The sequence below is a fragment of the Schistocerca americana genome, chromosome 2 (genome assembly GCF_021461395.2).
Source record: "Schistocerca americana isolate TAMUIC-IGC-003095 chromosome 2, iqSchAmer2.1, whole genome shotgun sequence".
Taxonomy (NCBI): Eukaryota; Metazoa; Arthropoda; class Insecta; order Orthoptera; family Acrididae; genus Schistocerca; species Schistocerca americana.
The window spans coordinates 1,079,443,365-1,079,467,811 of record NC_060120.1 but is presented as its reverse complement, the minus strand read 5'-3'; positions in this window follow the sequence as shown (position 1 = coordinate 1,079,467,811).

The window sequence follows — 24,447 nt, the reverse complement described above, 5'->3', positions numbered from 1 at the left end:
GACTGACACTCTAACTCTCTATGATTTAAACCTCTCCTGTGAGTCCAGTTTTAGATTCCGATGCTTCACTTCAGGTTTACTGTATCCCTTGGACCTTCTCATTGACGATGAAACACAGATATTGCATCCGAATTTAATACAAAATTCACAATGACGACTTTATTAGCAGAGGACTGACACTCTAACTCTCTATGATTTAAACCTCTCCTGTGAGTCCAGTTTTAGATTCCGATGCTTCACTTCAGGTTTACATTATCCCTTGGACCTTCTTATTGACGATGAAACACAGAAATTGCAACCGAATTTAATACATAAGGGACAATGCCGACTTAAGCACAAGAGGACTGACACTCTAACTCTCTATGATTTGAACCTCTAATGTGAGTCCAGTTTTAGATTCCGATGCTTCACTTCAGGTTTACTGTATCCTTTGGACCTTCTTATTGACGATGCAACACAGAAATTGCATCCGAATTTAATACATAAGGCACAATGCCGACTTAAGTACAAGAGGACTGACACTCTAACTTTCTACGATTTGAACTTCTCCTGTGAGTCCAGTTTTAGATTCCGATGCTTCACTTCAGGTTTACTGTATCCCTTGGACCTTCTTATTGACGATGAAACACAGAAATTGCGTCCGAATTTAATACAAAAGCCACAATGCCGACTTAAGTACATGAGGACAACACTCTCACTTTATATGATTTGAACCTCTCCTGTGAGTCCAGTTTTAGATTCCGATGCTTCACTTCAGGTTTACTGTATCCCTTGGACCTTCTTATTGACGATGAAACACAAAAATTGCATCCGAATGTAATACAAACGTCACAATGCCGACTTAAGTACAAGAGGACTGACACTCTAATTTTCTATTATTTAACCTCTCCTGTGAGTCCAGTTTCAGATTCCGATGCCTCACTTCAGGTTTACTGTATCCCTTGGACCTTCTTATTGACGATGAAGCACAGAAATTGCATCCGAATTTAATACAAAAGGCACAATGCCGACTTAAGTATAAGAGGACTGACACTCTAACTTTCTATGATTTGAACCTTTCCTGTGAGTCCAGTTTTAGAATACGATGCTTCACTTCAGGTTTACTGTTTCCCCTGGACCTTCTCATTGACGATGAAACACAGAAATTGCATCTGAATTTAATACAAAAAGCACAATAACGACTTAAGTACAGGAGGACTGACACTCTAACTCTCTATGATTATAACCTCTCCTGTAAGTCCAATTTTAGTTTTCGATGCTTCACTTCAGGATTTCTGTATCCCTTGGACCTTCTTATTGACGATGAAAAACAGAAACTGCTTCCGAATTAAATACAAAAGGCACAATGACGACTTTAGTAAAAGAGGACTGACACTCTAACTTTCTATGATTTGAACCGCTCCTGTGAGTCCAGATTTAGATTCCGATGCTTCACTTCAGGTTCACTGTATCCCTTGGACCCTCTTATTGACGATGAAACACAGAAATTGCATCCGATTTTAATACAAAAGGCACAATGCCCACTTAAGTACAAGAGGACTGACACTCTAACTTTCTATGATTTGAACCTCTCCTGTGAGTCCAGTTTTAGAATAAGATGCTTCACTTCAGGTTTACTGTTTCCCATGGACCTTCTCATTGACGATGAAACACAGAATTTGCATCTGAATTTAATAGAAAAAGCACAATGCCGACTTAAGTACAGGAGGACTGACACTCTAACTCTCTATGATTATAACCTCTCCTGTGAGTCCAATTTTAGTTTTCGTTGCTTCACTTCAGGTATCCTGTATCCCTTGGACCTTCTTATTGACGATGAAAAACAGAAATTGCTTCCGAATTAAATACAAAAGGCAGAATGCTGACTTAAGTACAAGAGGACAGACACTCTAACTTACTATGATTTGAACCTCCCCTGTGAGTCCAGTTTTAGAATACGATGCTTCACGTCAGGTTTACTGTATCCCCTGGACCTTCTCATTGACGATAAAACACAGAAATTGCATCTGAATTTAATACAAAAGGCACAATGCCAACTTAAGTACAGGAGGACTGACACTCTAACTCTCTATGATTTGAACCTCTCCTGTGAGTCCAGTTTTAGAATACGATGCTTCACGTCAGGTTTACTGTATCCCCTGGACCTTCTCATTGACGATAAAACACAGAAATTGCATCTGAATTTAATACAAAAGGCACAATGCCAACTTAAGTACAGGAGGACTGACACTCTAACTCTCTATGATTTGAACCTCTCCTGTGAGTCCAGTTTTAGATTCCGATGCTTCACTTCAGGTTTACTGTATCCCTTGGACCTTCTTATTGACGATGAAACACAAAAATTGCATCCGAATGTAATACAAACGTCACAATGCCGACTTAAGTACAAGAGGACTGACACTCTAATTTTCTATTATTTAACCTCTCCTGTGAGTCCAGTTTCAGATTCCGATGCCTCACTTCAGGTTTACTGTATCCCTTGGACCTTCTTATTGACGATGAAGCACAGAAATTGCATCCGAATTTAATACAAAAGACACAATGCCGACTTATGTACAAGACGACTGACATTCTAATTTTCTATGATTTTAACCTCTCCTGTGAGTCCAGTTTTAGAATACGATGCTTCACGTCAGGTTTACTGTATCCCCTGGACCTTCTCGTTGACGATAAAACACAGAAATTGCATCTGAATTTAATACAAAAGGCACAATGCCGACTTAAGTACAAGAGGACTGACACTCTAACCTTCTATGATTTGAACCTCTCCTGTGAGTCCAGTTTTCGATTCGGATGCTTCACTTCAGGTTTACTGTATCCCTTGGACCTTCTTATTGACGATGAAACACAGCATGTGCAACTGAATTTAATACAAAAGGGACAATGCCGGCTTAAGCACAAGAGGACTGACACTCTATCTCTCTATGATTTGACCCTCTCCTGTGAGTCCAGTTTTAGATTCCGATGCTTCACTTCAGGTTCACTGTATCCCTTGGACCCTCTTATTGACGATGAAACACAGAAATTGCATCCGAATGTAATACAAAAGGCACAATGCCCACTTAAGTACAAGAGGACTGACACTCTAACTTTCTATGATTTGAACCTCTCCTGTGAGTCCAGTTTTAGAATACGATGCTTCACGTCAGGTTTACTGTATCCCCTGGACCTTCTCATTGACGATAAAACACAGAAATTGCATCTGAATTTAATACAAAAGGCACAATGCCAACTTAAGTACAGGAGGACTGACACTCTAACTCTCTATGATTTGAACCTCTCCTGTGAGTCCAGTTTTAGTTTCCGATGCTTCACTTCAGGTTTACTGTATCCCTTGGACCTTCTAATTCAATTTGAAACACAGAAATTGCATCCGAATTTAATACAAAAGGCACAATTCCGACTTAAGTACAAGAGGACTGACGTTCTAACTCTCTATGATTTAAACCTCTCCTGTGAGTCCAGTTTTAGATTCAGATGCTTCACTACAGGTTTACTGTATCCCTTGGACCTTCTCTTTGACGATGAAACAAAGAAATTGCATCCAAATTAAATACAAAAGGCACAATAACGACTTAATTACCAGAGGACTGACACTCTAACTCCCTATGAATTAAACCCCTCCTGTGGGTCCAGTTTTAGAATACGATGCTTCACTTCAGGTTTACTGTATCCCTTGGAACTTCTTATTGACGATGAAACACAGAAATTGCATCCGAATTTAATACAAAAGGCACAATGCCGACTTAAGTACAAGAGGACTGACACTCTAACTTTCTACGATTTGAACTTCTCCTGTGAGTCCAGTTTTAGATTCCGATGCTTCACTTCATGTTTACTGTATCCCTTGGACCTTCTTATTGACGATGAAACACAGAATGTGCAACTGAATTTAATACAAAAGGGGCAATGCCGACTTAAGCACAAGAGGACTGACACTCTATCTCTCTATGATTTGACCCTCTCCTGTGAGTCCAGTTTTAGATTCCGATGCTTCACTTTAGGTTCACTGTATCCCTTGGACCTTCTTATTGACGATGAAACACAGAAATTGCATCTGAATTTAATACAAAAGGCACAATGCCCACTTAAGTACAAGAGGACTGACACTCTAACTTTCTATGATTTGAACCTCTCCTGTGAGTCCAGTTTTAGAATACGATGCTTCACTTCAGGTTTACTGTTTCCCCTGGACCTTCTCATTGACGATGAAACACAGAAATTGCATCTGAATTTAATACAAAAAGCACAATGCCGACTTAAGTACAGGAGGACTGACACTCTAACTCTCTATGATTATAACCTCTCCTGTGAGTCCAATTTTAGTTTTCGATGCTTCACTTCAGGTTTTCTGTATCCCTTGGACCTTCTTATTGACGATGAAAAACAGATATTGCTTCCGAATTAAATACAAAAGGCAGAGTGCCGACTTAAGTACAAGAGGACTGACACTCTAACTTTCTATGATTTGAACCGCTCCTGTGAGTCCAGATTTAGATTCCGATGCATCACTTCAGGTTCGCTGTATCCTTTGGACCTTCTTATTGACGATGAAACACAGAAATTGCATCCGAATTTAATACAAAATTCACAATGACGACTTTATTGGCAGAGGTATGACACTCTAACTCTCTATGATTTAAACCTCTCCTGTGAGTCCAGTTTTAGATTCCGATGCTTCACTTCAGGTTTACTGTATCCCTTGGACCTTCTTATTGACGATGAAACACAGAAATTGCGTCCGAATTTAATACAAAAGGCACAATGCCGACTTAAGTACATGAGGACAACACTCTCACTTTATATGATTTGAACCTCTCCTGTGAGTCCAGATTTAGATTCCGATGCTTCACTTCAGTTTTACTGTATCCCTTGGACCTTCTTATTGACGATGAAACAAAAAAATTGCATCCGAATGTAATACAAACGTCACAATGCCGACTTAAGTACAAGAGGACTGACACTCTAATTTTCTATTATTTAACCTCTCCTGTGAGTCCAGTTTTAGATTCCGATGCCTCACTTCAGGTTTACTGTATCCCTTGGACCTTCTTATTGACGATGAAGCACAGAAATTGCATCCGAATTTAATACAAAAGGCACAATGCCGACTTAAGTACAAGACGACTGACATTCTAATTTTCTATGATTTGAACCTCTCCTGTGAGTCCAGTTTTAGAATACGATGCTTCACGTCAGGTTAACTGTATCCCCTGGACCTTCTCATTGACGATAAAACACAGAAATTGCATCTGAATTTAATACAAAAGGCACAATGCCGACTTAAGTACAAGAGGACTGACACTCTAAACTTCTATGATTTGAACCTCTCCTGTGAGTCCAGTTTTCGATTCGGATGCTTCACTTCAGGTTTACTGTATCCCTTGGACCTTCTTATTGACTATGAAACACAGAATGTGCAACTGAATTTAATACAAAAGGGACAATTCCGACTTAAGCACAAGAGGACTGACACTCTATCTCTCTATGATTTGACCCTCTCCTGTGAGTCCAGTTTTAGATTCCGATGCTTCACTTCAGGTTCACTGTATCCCTTGGACCTTCTTATTGACGATGAAACACAGAAATTGCATCCGAATTTAATACAAAAGGCACAATGCCCACTTAAGTGCAAGAGGACTGACACTCGAACTTTCTATGATTTGAACCTCTCCTGTGAGTCCAGTTTTAGAATAGGATGCTTCACTTCAGGTTTACTGTTTCCCATGGACCTTGTCATTGACGATGAAACACAGAATTTGGATCTGAATTTAATACAAAAAGCACAATGCCGACTTAAGTACAGGAGGACTGACACTCTAACTCTCTATGATTATAACCTCTCCTGTGAGTCCAATTTTAGTTTTCGTTGCTTCACTTCAGGTTTCCTGTATCCCTTGGACCTTCTTATTGACGATGAAAAACAGAAATTGCTTCCGAATTAAATACAAAAGGCAGAATGCCGACTTAAGTAGAAGAGGACTGACACTCTAACTTACTATGATTTGAACCTCCCCTGTGAGTCCAGTTTTAGAATACGATGCTTCACGTCAGGTTTACTGTATCCCCTGGACCTTCTCATTGACGATAAAACACAGAAATTGCATCTGAATTTAATACAAAAGGCACAATGCCAACTTAAGTACAGGAGGACTGACACTCTAACTCTCTATGATTTGAACCTCGCCTGTGAGTCCAGTTTTAGAATACGATGCTTCACGTCAGGTTTACTGTATCCCCTGGACCTTCTAATTGACGATAAAACACAGAAATTGCATCTGAATTTAATACAAAAGGCACAATGCCAACTTAAGTACAGGAGGACTGACACTCTAACTCTCTATGATTTGAACCTCTCCTGTGAGTCCAGTTTTAGTTTCCGATGCTTCACTTCAGGTTTACTGTATCCCTTGGACCTTCTCATTCAATTTGAAACACAGAAATTGCATCCGAATTTAATACAAAAGGCACAATTCCGACTTAAGTACAAGAGGACTGACGTTCTAACTCTCTATGATTTAAACCTCTCCTGTGAGTCCAGTTTTAGATTCAGATGCTTCACTACAGGTTTACTGTATCCCTTGGACCTTCTCTTTGACGATGAAACAAAGAAATTGTATCCGAATTAAATACAAAAGGCACAATGACGACTTAATTACCAGAGGACTGACACTCTAACTCCCTATGATTTAAACCCCTCCTGTGGGTCCAGTTTTAGAATACGATGCTTCACTTCAGGTTTACTGTATCCCTTGGAACTTCTTATTGACGATGAAACACAGAAATTGCATCCGAATTTAATACAAAAGGCACAATGCCGACTTAAGTACAAGAGGACTGACACTCTAACTTTCTACGATTTGAACTTCTCCTGTGAGTCCAGATTTAGATTCCGATGCTTCACTTCAGGTTTACTGTATCCCTTGGACCTTCTTATTGACGATGAAACACAAAAATTGCATCCGAATGTAATACAAACGTCACAATGCCGACTTAAGTACAAGAGGACTGACACTCTAATTTTCTATTATTTAACCTTTCCTGTGAGTCCAGTTTTAGATTCCGATTCCTCACTTCAGGTTTACTGTATCCCTTGGACCTTCTTATTGACGATGAAACACAGAATGTGCAACTGAATTTAATACAAAAGGGACAATGCCGACTTATGCACAAGAGGACTGACACTCTATCTCTCTATGATTTGACCCTCTCCTGTGAGTCCAGTTTTAGAATACGATGCTTCACTTCAGGTTTACTGTATCCCCTGGACCTTCTCATTGACGATGAAACACAGAAATTGCATCTGAATTTAATACAAAAAGCACAATGCCGACTTAAGTACAGGAGGACTGACACTCTAACTCTCTATGATTATAACCTCTCCTGTGAGTCCAGTTTTAGAATACGATGCTTCACTTCAGGTTTACTGTATCCCCTGGACCTTCTCATTGACGATGAAACACAGAAATTGCATCTGAATTTAATACAAAAAGCACAATGCCGACTTAAGTACAGGAGGACTGACACTCTAACTCTCTATGATTATAACCTCTCCTGTGAGTCCAATTTTAGTTTTCGATGCTTCACTTCAGGTTTTCTGTATCCCTTGGACCTTCTTATTGACGATGAAAAACAGAAATTGCTTCCGAATTAAATACAAAAGGCAGAATGCCGACTTAAGTACAAGAGGACTGACACTCTAACTTTGTATGATTTGAACCGCTCCTGTGAGTCCAGATTTAGATTCCGAAGCTTCACTTCAGGTTTACTGTATCCCTTGGACCTTCTTATTGACGATGAAACACAAAAATTGCATCCGAATGTAATACAAACGTCACAATGCCGACTTAAGTACAAGAGGACTGACACTCTAATTTTCTATTATTTAACCTCTCCTGTGAGTCCAGTTTTAGATTCCGATGCCTCACTTCAGTTTTACTGTATCCCTTGGACCTTCTTATTGACGATGAAGCACAGAAATTGCATCCGAATTTAATACAAAAGGCACAATGCCGACTTAAGTACAAGACGACTGACATTCTAATTTTCTATGATTTGAACCTCTCCTGTGAGTCCAGTTTTAGAATACGATGCTTCACGTCAGGTTTACTGTATCCCCTGGACCTTCTCATTGACGATAAAACACAGAAATTGCATCTGAATTTAATACAAAAGGCACAATGCCGACTTAAGTACAAGAGGACTGACACTCTAACCTTCTATGATTTGAACCTCTCCTGTGAGTCCAGTTTTCGATTCGGATGCTTCACTTCAGGTTTACTGTATCCCTTGGACCTTCTTATTGACTATGAAACACAGAATGTGCAACTGAATTTAATACAAAAGGGACAATTCCGACTTAAGCACAAGAGGACTGACACTCTATCTCTCTATGATTTGACCCTCTCCTGTGAGTCCAGTTTTAGATTCCGATGCTTCACTTCAGGTTCACTGTATCCCTTGGACCTTCTTATTGACGATGAAACACAGTAATTGCATCCGAATTTAATACAAAAGGCACAATGCCCACTTAAGTGCAAGAGGACTGAAACTCTAACTTTCTATGATTTGAACCTCTCCTGTGAGTCCAGTTTTAGAATAGGATGCTTCACTTCAGGTTTACTGTTTCCCATGGACCTTCTCATTGACGATGAAACACAGATTTTGCATCTGAATTTAATACAAAAAGCACAATGCCGACTTAAGCACAGGAGGACTGACACTCTAACTCTCTATGTTTATAACCTCTCCTGTGAGTCCAATTTTAGTTTTCGTTGCTTCACTTCAGGTTTCCTGTATCCCTTGGACCTTCTTATTGACGATGAAAAACAGAAATTGCTTCCGAATTAAATACAAAAGGCAGAATGCCGACTTAAGTACAAGAGGACTGACACTCTAACTTACTATGATTTGAACCTCCCCTGTGAGTCCAGTTTTAGAATACGATGCTTCACGTCAGGTTTACTGTATCCCCTGGACCTTCTCATTGTCGAAAAAACACAGAAATTGCATCTGAATTTAATACAAAAGGCACAATGCCAACTTAAGTACAGGAGGACTGACACTCTAACTCTCTATGATTTGAACCTCTCCTGTGAGTCCAGTTTTAGAATACGATGCTTCACGTCAGGTTTACTGTATCCCCTGGACCTTCTCACTGACGATAAAACACAGAAATTGCATCTGAATTTAATACAAAAGGCACAATGCCAACTTAAGTACAGGAGGACTGACACTCTAACTCTCTATGATTTGAACCTCTCCTGTGAGTCCAGTTTTAGTTTCCGATGCTTCACTTCAGGTTTACTGTATCCCTTGGACCTTCTCATTCAATTTGCAACACAGAAATTGCATCCGAATTTAATACAAAAGGCACAATTCCGACTTAAGTACAAGAGGACTGACGTTCTAACTCTCTATGATTTAAACGTCTCCTGTGAGTCCAGTTTTAGATTCAGATGCTTCACTACAGGTTTACTGTATCCCTTGGACCTTCTCTTTGACGATGAAACAAAGAAATATTATCCGAATTAAATACAAAAGGCACAATGACGACTTAATTACCAGAGGACTGACACTCTAACTCCCTATGATTTAAACCCCTCCTGTGGGTCCAGTTTTAGAATACGATGCTTCACTTCAGGTTTACTGTATCCCTTGGAACTTCTTATTGACGATGAAACACAGAAATTGCATCCGAATTTAATACAAAAGGCACAATGCCGACTTAAGTACAAGAGGACTGACACTCTAACTTTCTACGATTTGAACTTCTCCTGTGAGTCCAGTTTTAGATTCCGATGCTTCACTTCAGGTTTACTGTATCCCTTGGACCTTCTTATTGACAATGAAACACAAAAATTGCATCCGAATGTAATACAAACGTCACAATGCCGACTTAAGTACAAGAGGACTGACACTCTAATTTTCTATTATTTAACCTTTCCTGTGAGTCCAGTTTTAGATTCCGATGCCCCACTTCAGGTTTACTGTATCCCTTGGACCTTCTGATTGACGATGAAGCACAGAAATTGCATCCGAATTTAATACAAAAGGCACAATGCCGACTTAAGTACAAAACGACTGTCATTCTAATTTTCTATGATTTGAAGCTCTCCTGTGAGTCCAGTTTTAGAATACGATGCTTCACGTCAGGTTAACTGTATCCCCTGGACCTTCTCATTGACGATAAAAAACAGAAATTGCATCTGAATTTAATACAAAAGGCACAATGCCGACTTAAGTACAAGAGGACTGACACTCTAACCTTCTATGATTTGAACCTCTCCTGTGAGTCCAGTTTTCGATTCGGATGCTTCACTTCAGGTTTACTGTATCCCTTGGACCTTCTTATTGACGATGAAACACAGAATGTGCAACTGAATTTAATACAAAAGGGACAATGCCGACTTAAGCACAAGAGGACTGACACTCTATCTCTCTATGATTTGACCCTCTGCTGTGAGTCCAGTTTTAGATTCCGATGCTTCACTTCGGGTTCACTGTATCCCTTGGACCTTCTTATTGACGATGAAACACAGAAATTGCATCCGAATTTAATACAAAAGGCACAATGCTGACTTAAGTACAAGAGGACTGACACTCTAACTTTCTATGATTTGAACCTCTCCTGTGAGTCCAGTTTTAGAATACGATGCTTCACTTCAGGTTTACTGTTTCCCATGGACCTTCTCATTGACGATGAAACACAGAATTTGCATCTGAATTTCATACAAAAAGCACAATGCCGACTTAAGTACAGGAGGACTGACACTCTAACTCTCTATGACTATAACCCCTCCTGTGAGTCCAGTTTTAGATTCCGATGCTTCACTTCAGGTTTACTGTATCCCTTGGACCTTCTTATTGACGATGCTACACAGAAATTGCATCCGAATTTAATACATAAGGCACAATGCCGACTTAAGTACAAGAGGACTGACACTCTAACCATCTATGATTTGAACCTCTCCTGTGAGTCCAGTTTTCGATTCGGATGTTTCACTTCAGGTTTACTGTATCCTTTGGACCTTCTTATTGACGATGAAACACAGAATGTGCAACTGAATTTAATACAAAAGGCACAATGCCAACTTAAGTACAGGAGGACTGACACTCTAACTCTCTATGATTTGAACCTCTCCTGTGAGTCCAGTTTTAGAATACGATGCTTCACGTCAGGTTTACTGTATCCCCTGGACCTTCTCATTGACGATAAAACATAGAAATTGCATCTGAATTTAATACAAAAGGCACAATGCCAACTTAAGTACAGGAGGACTGACACACTAACTCTCTATGATTTGAACCTCTCCTGTGAGTCCAGTTTTAGTTTCCGATGCTTCACTTCAGGTTTACTGTATCCCTTGGACCTTCTCATTCAATGTGAAACACAGAAATTGCATCCGAATTTAATACAAAAGGCACAATTCCGACTTAAGTACAAGAGGACTGACGTTCTAACTCTCTATGATTTAAACCTCTCCTGTGAGTCCAGTTTTAGATTCAGATGCTTCACTTCAGGTTTACTGTATCCCTTGGACCTTCTTATTGACGATGAAACAAAGAAATTTCATCCGAATTTAATACAAAAGGCACAATGACGACTTAATTACCAGAGGACTGACACTCTAACTCTCTATGATTTAAACCCCTCCTGTGGGTCCAGTTTTAGAATACGATGCTTCACTTCAGGTTCACTGTATCCCTTGGAACTTCTTATTGACGATGAAACACAGAAATTGCATCCGAATTTAATACAAAAGGCACAATGCAGACTTAAGTACAAGAGGACTGACACTCTAATTTTCTATTATTTAACCTCTCCTGTGAGTGCAGTTTTAGATTCCGATGCCACACTTCAGGTTTACTGTATCCCTTGGACCTTCATATTGACGATGAAACACAGAAATTGCATCCGAATTTAATACAAAAGGCACAACGCCGACTTAAGTACAAGACGACTGACATTCTAATTTTCTATGATTTGAACCTCTCCTGTGAGTCCAGTTTTAGATTCCGATGCTTCACTTCAGGTTTACTGTATCCCTTGGACCTTCTTATTGACGATGAAACAAAGAAATTTCATCCGAATTTAATACAAAAGGCACAATGACGACTTAATTACCAGAGGACTGACACTCTAACTCTCTATGATTTAAACCCCTCATGTGGGTCCAGTTTTAGAATACGATGCTTCACTTCAGGTTCACTGTATCCCTTGGAACTTCTTATTGACGATGAAACACAGAAATTGCATCCGAATTTAATACAAAAGGCACAATGCAGACTTAAGTACAAGAGGACTGACACTCTAACTTTCTATGATTTGAACCTCTCCTGTGAGTCCAGTTTTAGATTCCGATGCTTCACTTCAGGTTTACTGTATCGCTTGGACCTTCTTATTGACGATGAAACACAGAAATCGCATCCGAATTTAATACAAAAGGCACAATGCCGACTTAAGTACAAGAGGGCTGACACTCTAACTTTCTGTGATTTGAACCTCTCCTGTGAGTCTAGTTGTCGATTCGGATGCTTCACTTCAGGTTTACTGTATCCCTTGGACCTTCTTATTGACGATGAAACACAGAATGTGCAACTGAATTTAATACAAAATTGACAATGCCGACTTAAGCACAAGAGGACTGACACTCTAACTCTCTATGATTTGAAAGTCTCCTGTGAGTCCAGTTTTAGATTCCAATGCTTCACTTCTGGTTCACTGTATCCCTTCGACCTTCTTAGTGACGATGAAACACAGGAATTGCATCCGAATTTAATACAAAAGGCACAATGCCGACTTACGTACATGAGGACAACACTCTCACTTTCCATGATTTGAACCTCTCCTGTGAGTCCACTTTTAGATTCCGATGCTTCACTTCAGGTTTACTGTATCCCTTGGACCTTCCTATTGACGATGAAACACAAAAATTGCATCCGAATTTAATATAAAAGTCACAATGCCGACTTAAGTACAAGAGGACTGACACTCTAATTTTCTATTATTTAACCTCTCCTGTGAGTCCAGTTTTAGATTCCGATGCCTCACTTCAGGTTTACTGTATCCCTTGGAACTTCTTATTGACGATGAAACACAGAAATTGCAACCGAATTTAATACATAAGGGACAATCCCGACTTAAGCACAAGAGGACTGACACTCTAACTCTCTATGATTTGAACCTCTCCTGTGAGTCCAGTTTTAGATTCCGATGCTTCACTTCAGGTTTACTGTATCCCTTGGACCTACTTATTGACGATGAAACACAGATATTGCATCCGAATTTAATACAAAAGGCACAATGCCGACTTAAGTACAAAAGGACTGACACTCTATCTTTCTACGATTTGAACTTCTCCTGTGAGTCCAGTTTTAGATTCCGATGCTTCACTTCAGGTTTACTGTATCCCTTGGACCTTCTTATTGACGATGAAACACAGAAATTGCGTCCGAATTTAATACAAAAGGCACAATGCCGACTTAAGTAATGAGGACAACACTCTCACTATCTATGATTTGAACCTGTCCTGTAAGTCCAGTTTTAGATTCCGATGCTTCACTTCAGGTTTACTGTATCCCTTGGACCTTCTTATTGACGATTAAACACAAAAATTGCATCCGAATGTAATACAAACGTCACAATGCCGACTTAAGTACACGAGGACTGATACTCTAATTTCCTATTATTTAACCTCTCCTGTGAGTCCAGTTTTAGATTCCGATGCCTCACTTCAGGTTTACTGTATCCCTTGGACCTTCTTATTGACGATGAAGCACAGAAATTGCATCCGAATTTAATACAAAAGGCACAATGCCGACTTAAGTACACGAGGACTGACACTCTAACTCTCTATGATTTGAACCTCTCCTGTGAGTCCAGTTTTAGATTCCGATGCTTCACTTCAGGTTTACTGTATCCCTTGGACCTTCTTATTGACGATGAAACACAGAAATTGCATCCGAATTTAATACAAAAGGCACAATGCCGACTTAAGTACAAGAGGACTGACACTCTATCTTTCTACGATTTGAACTTCTCTTGTGAGTCCAGTTTTAGATTCCGATGCTTCACTTCAGGTTTACTGTATCCCTTGGACCTTCTTATTGACGATGAAACACAGAAATTGCGTCCGAATTTAATACAAATGGCACAATGCCGACTTAAGTACATGAGGACAACACTCTCACTATCTATGATTTGAACCTGTCCTGTGAGTCCAGTTTTAGATTCCGATGCTTCACTTCAGGTTTACTGTATCCCTTGGACCTTCTTATTGACGATGAAACACAGAATGTGCAACTGAATTTAATACAAAATTGACAATGCCGACTTAAGCACAAGAGGACTGACACTCTAACTCTCTATGATTTGAACCTCTCCTGTGAGTACAGTTTTAGATTCTGATGCTTCACTTCAGGTTCACTGTATCCCTTCGACCTTCTTATTGACGATGAAACACAGAAATTGCATCCGAATTTAATAAAAAAGGCAGAATGCCCACTTAAGTACAAGAGGACTGACACTCTAACTTTCTATGATTTGAACCTCTCCTGTGAGTCCAGTTTTAGAATACGATGCTTCACTTCAGGTTTACTGTATCCCTTGGACCTTCTCATTGACGATGAAACACAGAAATTGCATCTGAATTTAAAACAAAAGGCACAATGCCGACTTAAGTACAGGAGGACTGACACTCTAACTCTCTATGATTATAACCTCTCCTGTGAGCCCAATTTTAGTTTTCGATGCTTCACTTCAGGTTTTCTGTATCCCTTGGACCTTCTTATGGACGATGAAAAACAGAAATTGCTTCCGAATTAAATACAAAAGGCACAATGCCGACTTAAGTACAAGAGGACTGACACTCTAACTTTCTATGATTTGAACTTCTCTTGTGAGTCCAGTTTTAGATTCCGATGCTTCACTTCAGGTTTACTGTATCCCTTGGACCTTCTTATTGACGATGAAACACAGAAATTGCGTCCGAATTTAATACAAATGGCACAATGCCGACTTAAGTACATGAGGACAACACTCTCACTATCTATGATTTGAACCTGTCCTGTGAGTCCAGTTTTAGATTCCGATGCTTCACTTCAGGTTTACTGTATCCCTTGGACCTTCTTATTGACGATGAAACACAAAAATTGCATCCGAATGTAATACAAACGTCACAATGCCGACTTAAGTACAAGAGGACTGACACTCTAATTTTCTATTATTTAACCTCTTTTGTGAGTCCAGTTTTAGATTCCGATGCCTCACTTCAGGTTTACTGTATCCCTTGGACCTTCTTATTGACGATGCAGCACAGAAATTGCATCCGAATTTAATACAAAAGGCACAATGCCAACTTAAGTACACGAGGACTGACACTCTAACTCTCTATGATTTGAACCTCTGCTGTGAGTCCAGTTTTAGTTTCCGATGCTTCACTTCAGGTTTACTGTATCCCTTGGACCTTCTCATTCACGATGAAACACAGAAATTGCATCCGAATTTAAACCAAAAGGCACAATTCCGACTTAAGTACAAGAGGACTGACGTTCTAACTCTCTATGATTTAAACCTCTCCTGTGAGTCCAGTTTTGGATTCAGATGCTTCACTACAGGTTTACTGTATCCCTTGGATCTTCTCTTTGACGATGAAACAAAGAAATTGCATCCGAATTTAATACAAAAGGCACAATGACGACTTAATTACCAGAGGACTGACACTCTAACTCTCTATGATTTAAACCCCTCCTGTGGGTCCAGTTTTAGAATACGATGCTTCACTTCAGGTTTACTGTATCCCTTGGAACTTCTTATTGACGATGAAACACAGAAATTGCATCCGAATTTAATACAAAAGGCACAATGCAGACTTAAGTACAAGAGGACAGACACTCTAACTTTCTATGATTTGAACCTCTCCTGTGAGTCCAGTTTTAGATTCCGATGCTTCACTTCAGGTTTACTGTATCGCTTGGACCTTCTTATTGACGATGAAACACAGAAATCGCATCCGAATTTAATACAAAAGGCACAATGCCGACTTAAGTACAAGAGGACTGACAACCTAACCTTCTATGATTTGAACCTCTCCTGTGAGTCCAGTTGTCGATTCGGATGCTTCACTTCAGGTTTACTGTATCCCTTGGACCTTCTTATTGACGATGAAACACAGAATGTGCAACTGAATTTAATACAAAATTGACAATGCCGACTTAAGCACAAGAGGACTGACACTCTAACTCTCTATGATTTGAACCTCTCCTGTGAGTACAGTTTTAGATTCCGATGCTTCACTTCAGGTTCACTGTATCCTTTCGACCTTCTTATTGACGATGAAACACAGAAATTGCATCCGAATTTAATAAAAAAGGCAGAATGCCCACTTAAGTACAAGAGGACTGACACTCTAACTTTCTATGATTTGAACCTCTCCTGTGAGTCCAGTTTTAGAATACGATGCTTCACTTCAGGTTTACTGTTTCCCCTGGACCTTCTCATTGACGATGAAACACAGAAATTGCATCTGAATTTAAAACAAAAGGCACAATGCCGACTTAAGTACAGGAGGACTGACACTCTAACTCTCTATGATTATAACCTCTCCTGTGAGTCCAATTTTAGTTTTCGATGCTTCACTTCAGGTTTTCTGTATCCCTTGGACCTTCTTATGGACGATGAAAAACAGAAATTGCTTCCGAATTAAATACAAAAGGCACAATGCCGACTTAAGTACAAGAGGACTGACACTCTAATTTTCAATGATTTAACGTCTCCTCCGAGTCCAGTTTTAGATTCCGATGCTTCACTTCAGGTTTACTGTATCCCTTGGACCTTCTTATTGACGATGAAACACAGAAATTGCAACCGAATTTAATACAAAAGGGACAATGCCGACTTAAGCACAAGAGGACTGACACTCTAACTCTCTATGATTTGAACCTCTCCTGTGAGTCCAGTTTTACACTCCGATGCTTCACTTCAGGATTACTGTATCCCTTGGACCTCCTTATTGACGTTGAAACACAGAAATTGCATCCGAATTTAATACAAAAGGCACAATGCCGACTTAAGTACAAGAGGACTGACACCTTAACTTTCTACGATTTGAACTTTTCCTGTGAGTCCAGTTTTAGATTCCGATGCTTCACTTCAGGTTTACTGTATGCCTTGAACCTTCTTATTGACGATGAAACACAGAAATTGCATCCGAATTTAATACAAAGTGCACAATGCCGACTTAAGTACATGAGGACAACACTCTCACTTTCTATGATTTGAACCTCTGCTGTGAGTCCAGTTTTAGATTCCGATGCTTCACTTCAGGTTTACTGTATCCCTTGGACCTTCTTATTGACGATGAAACACAAAAATTGCATCCGAATTTAATACAAAAGTCACAATGCCGACTTAAGTACAAGAGGACTGATACTCTAATTTGCTATGAGTTAACCTCTCCTGTGAGTCCAGTTTTAGATTCCGATGCTTCACTTCAGGTTTACTGTATCCCTTGGACCTTCTTATTGACGATGAAACACAGAAATTGCATCCGAATTTAATACAAAAGGCACAATGCCGACTTAAGTACAAGAGGACTGACTCTCTAACTTTCTATGATTTGAACCTCTCCTGTGAGTCCAGTTCTAGATTCCGATGCTTCACTTCAGGTTTACTGTATCGCTTGGACCTTCTTATTGACGATGAAACACAGAAATCGCATCCGAATTTAATACAAAAGGCACAATGCCGACTTAAGTACAAGAGGACTGACAACCTAACCTTCTATGATTTGAACCTCTCCTGTGAGTCCACTTGTCGATTCGGATGCTTCACTTCAGGTTTACTGTATCCCTTGGACCTTCTTATTGACGATGAAACACAGAATGTGCAACTGAATTTAATACAAAATTGACAATGCCGACTTAAGCACAAGAGGACTGACACTCTAACTCTCTATGATTTGAACCTGTCCTGTGAGTCCAGTTTTAGATTCCGATGCTTCACTTCAGGTTCACTGTATCCCTTCGATCTTCTTATTGACGATGAAACACAGAAATTGCATCCGAATTTAATACAAAAGGCACAATGCCCACCTAAGTACAAGAGGACTGGCACCCTAACTTTCTATGATTTGAACCTCTCCTGTGAGTCCAGTTTTAGAATACGATGCTTCACTTCAGGTTTACTGTATCCCTTGGACCTTCTTATTGACGATGAAACACAGAAATTGCATCCGAATTAAATACTAAAGGCAGAATGCCGACTGAAGTACAAGAGGACTGACACTCTAACTTTCTATGATTTGAACCACTCCTGTGAGTCCAGATTTAGTTTGCGATGCTTCACTTCAGGTTTGCTGTATCCTTTGGACCTTCTTATTGACGATGAAACACAGAAATTGCATCCGAATTTAATACAAAATTCACAATGACGACTTAATTAGAAGAGGACTGACACTCTAACTCTCTATGATTTAAACCTCTGCGGTGAGTCCAGTTTTAGATTCCGATGCTTCACTTCAGGTTTACTGTATCCCTTGGACCTTCTCATTGACGATGAAACACAGATATTCCATCCGAATTTAATACAAACGGCACAATGCCGACTTAAGTACAAGAGGACTGACACTCTAATTTTCAATGATTTAACGTCTCCTCTGAGTCCAGTTTTAGATTCCGATGCTTCACTTCAGGTTTACTGTATCCCTTGGACCTTCTTATTGACGACGAAACACAGAAATTGCAACCGAATTTAATACAAAAGGGACAATGCCGTCTTAAGTACAAGAGGACTGACACTCTAACTTTCTACGATTTGAACTTCTCCTGTGAGTCCAGTTTTAGATTCCGATGCTTCACTTCACGTTTACTGTATCCCTTGGACCTTCTTATTGACGATGAAACACAGATATTGCATCCGAATTTAATACAAAAGGCACAATGCCGACATACGTACATAAGGACAACACTCTCACTTTCCATGATTTGAACCTCTCCTGTGAGTCCACTTTTAGATTCCGATGCTTCAGTTCAGGTGTACTGTATCCCTTGGACGTTCTTATTGACGATGAAACACAAAAAGTGCATCCGAATTTAATATAAAAGTCACAATGCCGACTTAAGTACAAGAGGTCTGACACTCTAATTTTCTATTATTTAACCTCTCCTGTGAGTCCAGTTTTAGATTCCGATGCCTCACATCAGGTTTACTGTATCCCTTGGACCTTCTTATTGACGATGAAACACAGAAATTGCATCCGAATTTAATACAAAAGGCACAATGCCGACTTAAGTACATGAGGACAACACTCTCACTTTCTATGATTTGAACCTCTGCTGTGAGTCCAGTTTTAGATTCCGATGCTTCACTTCAGGTTTACTGTATCCCTTGGACCATCTTATTGACGATGAAACACAAAAATTGCATCCGAATTTAATACAAAAGTCACAATGCCGACTTAAGTACAAGAGGACTGATACTCTAATTTGCTATGAGTTAACCTCTCCGGTGAGTCCAGTTTTAGATTCCGATGCTTCACTTCAGGTTTACTGTATCCCTTGGACCTTCTTATTGACGATGAAACACAGAAATTGCATCCGAATTTAATATAAAAGGCACAATGCCGACTTAAGTACAAGACGACTGACACTCTAATTTTCTATGACTTGAACCTCCCCTGTGAGTCCAGTTTTAGATTCCGATGCTTCACTTCAGGTTTACTGTACCCGTCGGACCTTCTTATTGAGGATGAAACACAGAAATTGCATCCGAATTTTATACAAAAAGCATAAAGCCGACTTAAGTACAAGTGGATTGTCACTCTAACACTCTATGATTTAAACCTCTCCTGTGAGTCCAGTTTAGATTCCGATGCCCCACTTAAGGTTTACTGTATCCCTTGGACCTTCTTAGTGACGATGAAACACAGAAATTGCATTCGAATTTAAAACAAAAGGCACAATGCCGACTTAAGTAAAAGAGGACTGACACTCTAACTTTCTATGATTTGAACCCCTCCAGTGAGCCCAATTTTAGATTCCGATGCTTCACTTCAGGTTTACTGTATCCCTTGCATCTTCTTATTAACGATGAAACACAGATATTGCATCAGAATTTAATACAAAAGGCTCAATGACGACTTAAGTACAAGAGGACTGACACTCTCTTGCTATGGTTTGAACCTCTCCAGTGACTCCAGTTTTAGATTCCGATGCTTCACTTCAGGTTTACTGCATCCCTTGGACATTCTTATTGACGATGAAACACAGAAATTGCATCCGAATCTAATACAAAAGGCACAATGACGACTTAAGTACAAGAGAACTGACACTCACTTTCTATGATTGAACCTCTCCTGTGAGTCCAGTCTTAGATTCCGATGCTTCAGTTCAGGTTTACTGTATCCCTTGGACTTTCTTATTGACGAAGAAACACAGAAATTGCATCCGAATTTAATACAAAAGGCACAATGCCGACTTAAGATCAAGAGGACTGACACTCTAACATTCTATGATTTGAACCTCTCCTGTGAGTCTAGTTTTAGATTACGATGCTTCACTTCAGGTTTACTGTATCCCTTGGACCTTCTTATTGACGATGAAACACAAAAATTGCATCCGAATTTAATACAAAAGGCACAATGCCGACTTAAGTACAAGAGGACTGACACTCTAACTCTCTATGATTTGAACCTCTCCTGTGAGTCCACTTTTAGATTCTGATGCTTCACTTCAGGTTTACTGTATCTCTTGGACCTTCTTATTGACGATGAAACGTAGAAATTGCATCCGAATTTAATACAAAGTGCACCATTGAGAACTTAAGTAAAGAGGACTGACGCTCTCTTTCTATGATTTGAACCTCTCCTGTGAGCCCAGTTTTAGATTCCGATGCTTTACTTCAGGTTTACTGTATCCCTTGGACCTTCTTATTGACGATGAAACACAGAAATTGCATCCGAATTTAATACAAAAGGCACAATGCCGACTTAAGTACAAGAGGACTGACACTCTAACTTTCTATGATTTGAACCTCCCCTGTGCGTCCAGTTTTATATTCCGATGCTTCACTTCAGGTTTACTGTATCCCTTGGACCTTCTTATTGACAATGAAACACACAAATTGCATCCGAATTTAATACAAAAGGCAGATTGATGACTTAAGTACAAGAGGACTGACACTACCTTTCTATGATTTGAACCTCTCCTGTGTGGCCAGTTTTAGATTCCGATGCTTCACTTCAGGTTTACTGTATCCCTTGGACCTTCTTATTGACGATGAAACACAGAAATTGCATCCGAATTTAATACAAAAGGGACAATGCCGACTTAAGCTCAAGAGGACTGACACTCTAATTCTCTATGATTTGAATCTCTCCTGTGAGTCCAGTTTTAGATTCCGATGCTTCACTTCAGGTTTACTGTGTCCCTTGGACCTTCTTATTGACGATGAAACACAGAAATTGCATCTGAATTTAATACAAAAGGCACATTGCCGACTTAAGTACAAGAGGACTGACACTCTATCTTTCTACGATTTGAACTTCTCCTGTGAGTCCAGTTTTAGATTCCGATGCTTCGCTTCAGGTTTACTGTATCCCTTGGACCTTCTTATTGACGATGAAACACAGAAATTGCATCCGAATTTAATACAAAAGGCACAATGCCGACTTACGTACATGAGGACAACACTCTCACTTTCCATGATTTGAACCTCTCCTGTGAGTCCAGTTTTAGATTCCGATGCCTCACTTCAGGTTTACTGTATCCCTTGGACCTTCTTATTGACGAAGAAACACAGAAATTGCATCCGAATTTAATACAAAAGCACAATGCCGACTTAAGTACAAGACGACTGACATTCTAATTTTCTATGATTTGAACCTCTCCTGTGAGTCCAGTTTTAGATTCCGATGCTTCACTTCAGGTTCACTGTATCCCTTCGACCTTCTTATTGACGATGAAACACAGAAATTGCATCCTAATTTAATACAAAAGGCACAATGCCCACTTAAGTACAAGAGGACTGACACTCTAACTTTCTATGATTTGAACCTCTCCGGTGAGTCCAGTTTTAGAATACGATGCTTCACTTCAGGTTTACTGCTTCCCCTGGACCTTCTTATTGACGATGAAACACAGATATTGCATCCGAATTTAATACAAAAGGCACAATGCCGACTTAAGTACAAGAGGACTGACACTCTAATTTTCAATGATTTAACGTCTCCTCTGAATCCAGTTTTAGATTCCGATGCTTCACTTCAGGTTTACTGTATCCCTTGGACCTTCTTATTGACGATGAAACACAGAAATTGCATCCGAATTTAATACAAAAGGCACAATGCCGACTTAAGTACAAGACGACTGACACTCTAATTTTCTGTGACTTGAACCTCCCCTGTGAGTCCAGTTTTAGATTCCGATGCTTCACTTCAGGTTTACTGTACCCCTCGGACCTTCTTATTGACGGTGAAACACAGATATTGCATCAGAATTTAATACAAAAGGCACAATGACGACTTAAGTACAAGAGGACTGACACTCTCTTTCTATGGTTTGAACCTCTCCAGTGAGTCCAGTTTTAGATTCCGATGCTGCACTTCAGGTTTACTGCATCCCTTGGACATTCTTATTGACGATGAAACACAGAAATTGCATCCGAATCTAATACAAAAGGCACAATGACGACTTAAGTACAAGAGGACGGACACTCACTTTCTATGATTTGAACCTCTCCTGTGAGGCCAGTCTTAGATTCCGATGCTTCAGTTCAGGTTTACTGTATCCCTTGGACTTTCTTATTGACGATGAAACACAGAAATTGCATCCGAATTTAATACAAAAGGCACAATGCCGACTTAAGATCAAGAGGACTGACACTCTAACATTCTATGATTTGCACCTCTCCTGTGAGTCTAGTTTTAGATTACGATGCTTCACTTCAGGTTTACTGTATCTCTTGGACCTTCTTATTGGCGATGAAACACAGAAATTGCATCCGAATTTAATACAAAATGCACCATTGAGAACTTAAGTTAAGAGGACTGACGCTCTCTTTCTATGATTTGAACCTCTACTGTGAGCCCAGTGTTAGATTCCGATGCTTCACTTCAGGTTTACTGTATCCCTTGGACCTTCTTATTGACGATGAATTACAGAAATTGCAACCGAATTTAATACAAAAGGCACAATGCCGACTTAAGTACAAGAGGACTGACACTCTAACTTTCTATGATATGAACCTCCCCTGTGCGTCCAGTTTTAGATTCCGATCTTCACTTCAGGTTTACTGTATCCCTTGGACCTTCTTATTGACAATGAAACACACAAATTGCATCCGAATTTAATACAAAAGGCAGATTGATGACTTAAGTACAAGAGTACTGACACTACCTTTCTATGATTTGAACCTCTCCTGTGAGGCCAGTTTTAGATTCCGATGCTTCACTTCAGGTTTACTGTATCCCTTGGACCTTCTTGTTGATGATGAAACACAGAAATTGCAACCGAATTTAATACAAAAGGGACAATGCCGACTTAAGCTCAAGAGGACTGACACTCTAATTCTCAATGATTTGAATCTCTCCTGTGAGTCCAGTTTTAGATTCCGATGCTTCACTTCAGGTTTACTGTATCCCTTGGACCTTCTTATTGACGATGAAACACAGAAATTGCATCCGAATTTAATACAAAAGGCACAATGCCGACTTAAGTACAAGAGGACTGACACTCTAACTTTCTACGATTTGAACTTCTCCTGTGAGTCCAGTTTTAGATTCCGATGCTTCACTTCAGGTTTACTGTATCCCTTGGACCTTCTTATTGACGATGAAACACAGAAATTGCATCCGAATTTAATACAAAAGGCACAATGCCGACTTACGTACATGAGGACAACACTCTCACTTTCCATGATTTGAACATCTCCTGTGAGTCCAGTTTTAGATTCCGATGCCTCACTTCAGGTTTACTGTATCCCTTGGACCTTCTTATTGACGATGAAACACAGAAATTGCGTCCGAATTTAATACAAAAGCACAATGCCGACTTAAGTACAAGACGACTGACATTCTAATTTTCTATGATTTGAACCTCTCCTGTGAGTCCAGTTTTAGATTCCGATGCTTCACTTCAGGTTCACTGTATCCCTTCGACCTTCTTATTGACGATGAAACACAGAAATTGCATCCGAATTTAATACAAAAGGCACAATGCCCACTTAAGTACAAGAGGACTGACACTCTAACTTTCTATGATTTGAACCTCTCCTGTGAGTCCAGTTTTAGAATACGATGCTTCACTTCAGGTTTACTGTTTCCCCTGGACATTCTCATTGACGATGAAACACAGAAATTGCATCTGAATTTAATACAAAAGGCACAATGCAGACTTAAGTACAAGAGGACTGACACTCTAACTCTCTATGTTTATAACCTTTCCTGTGAG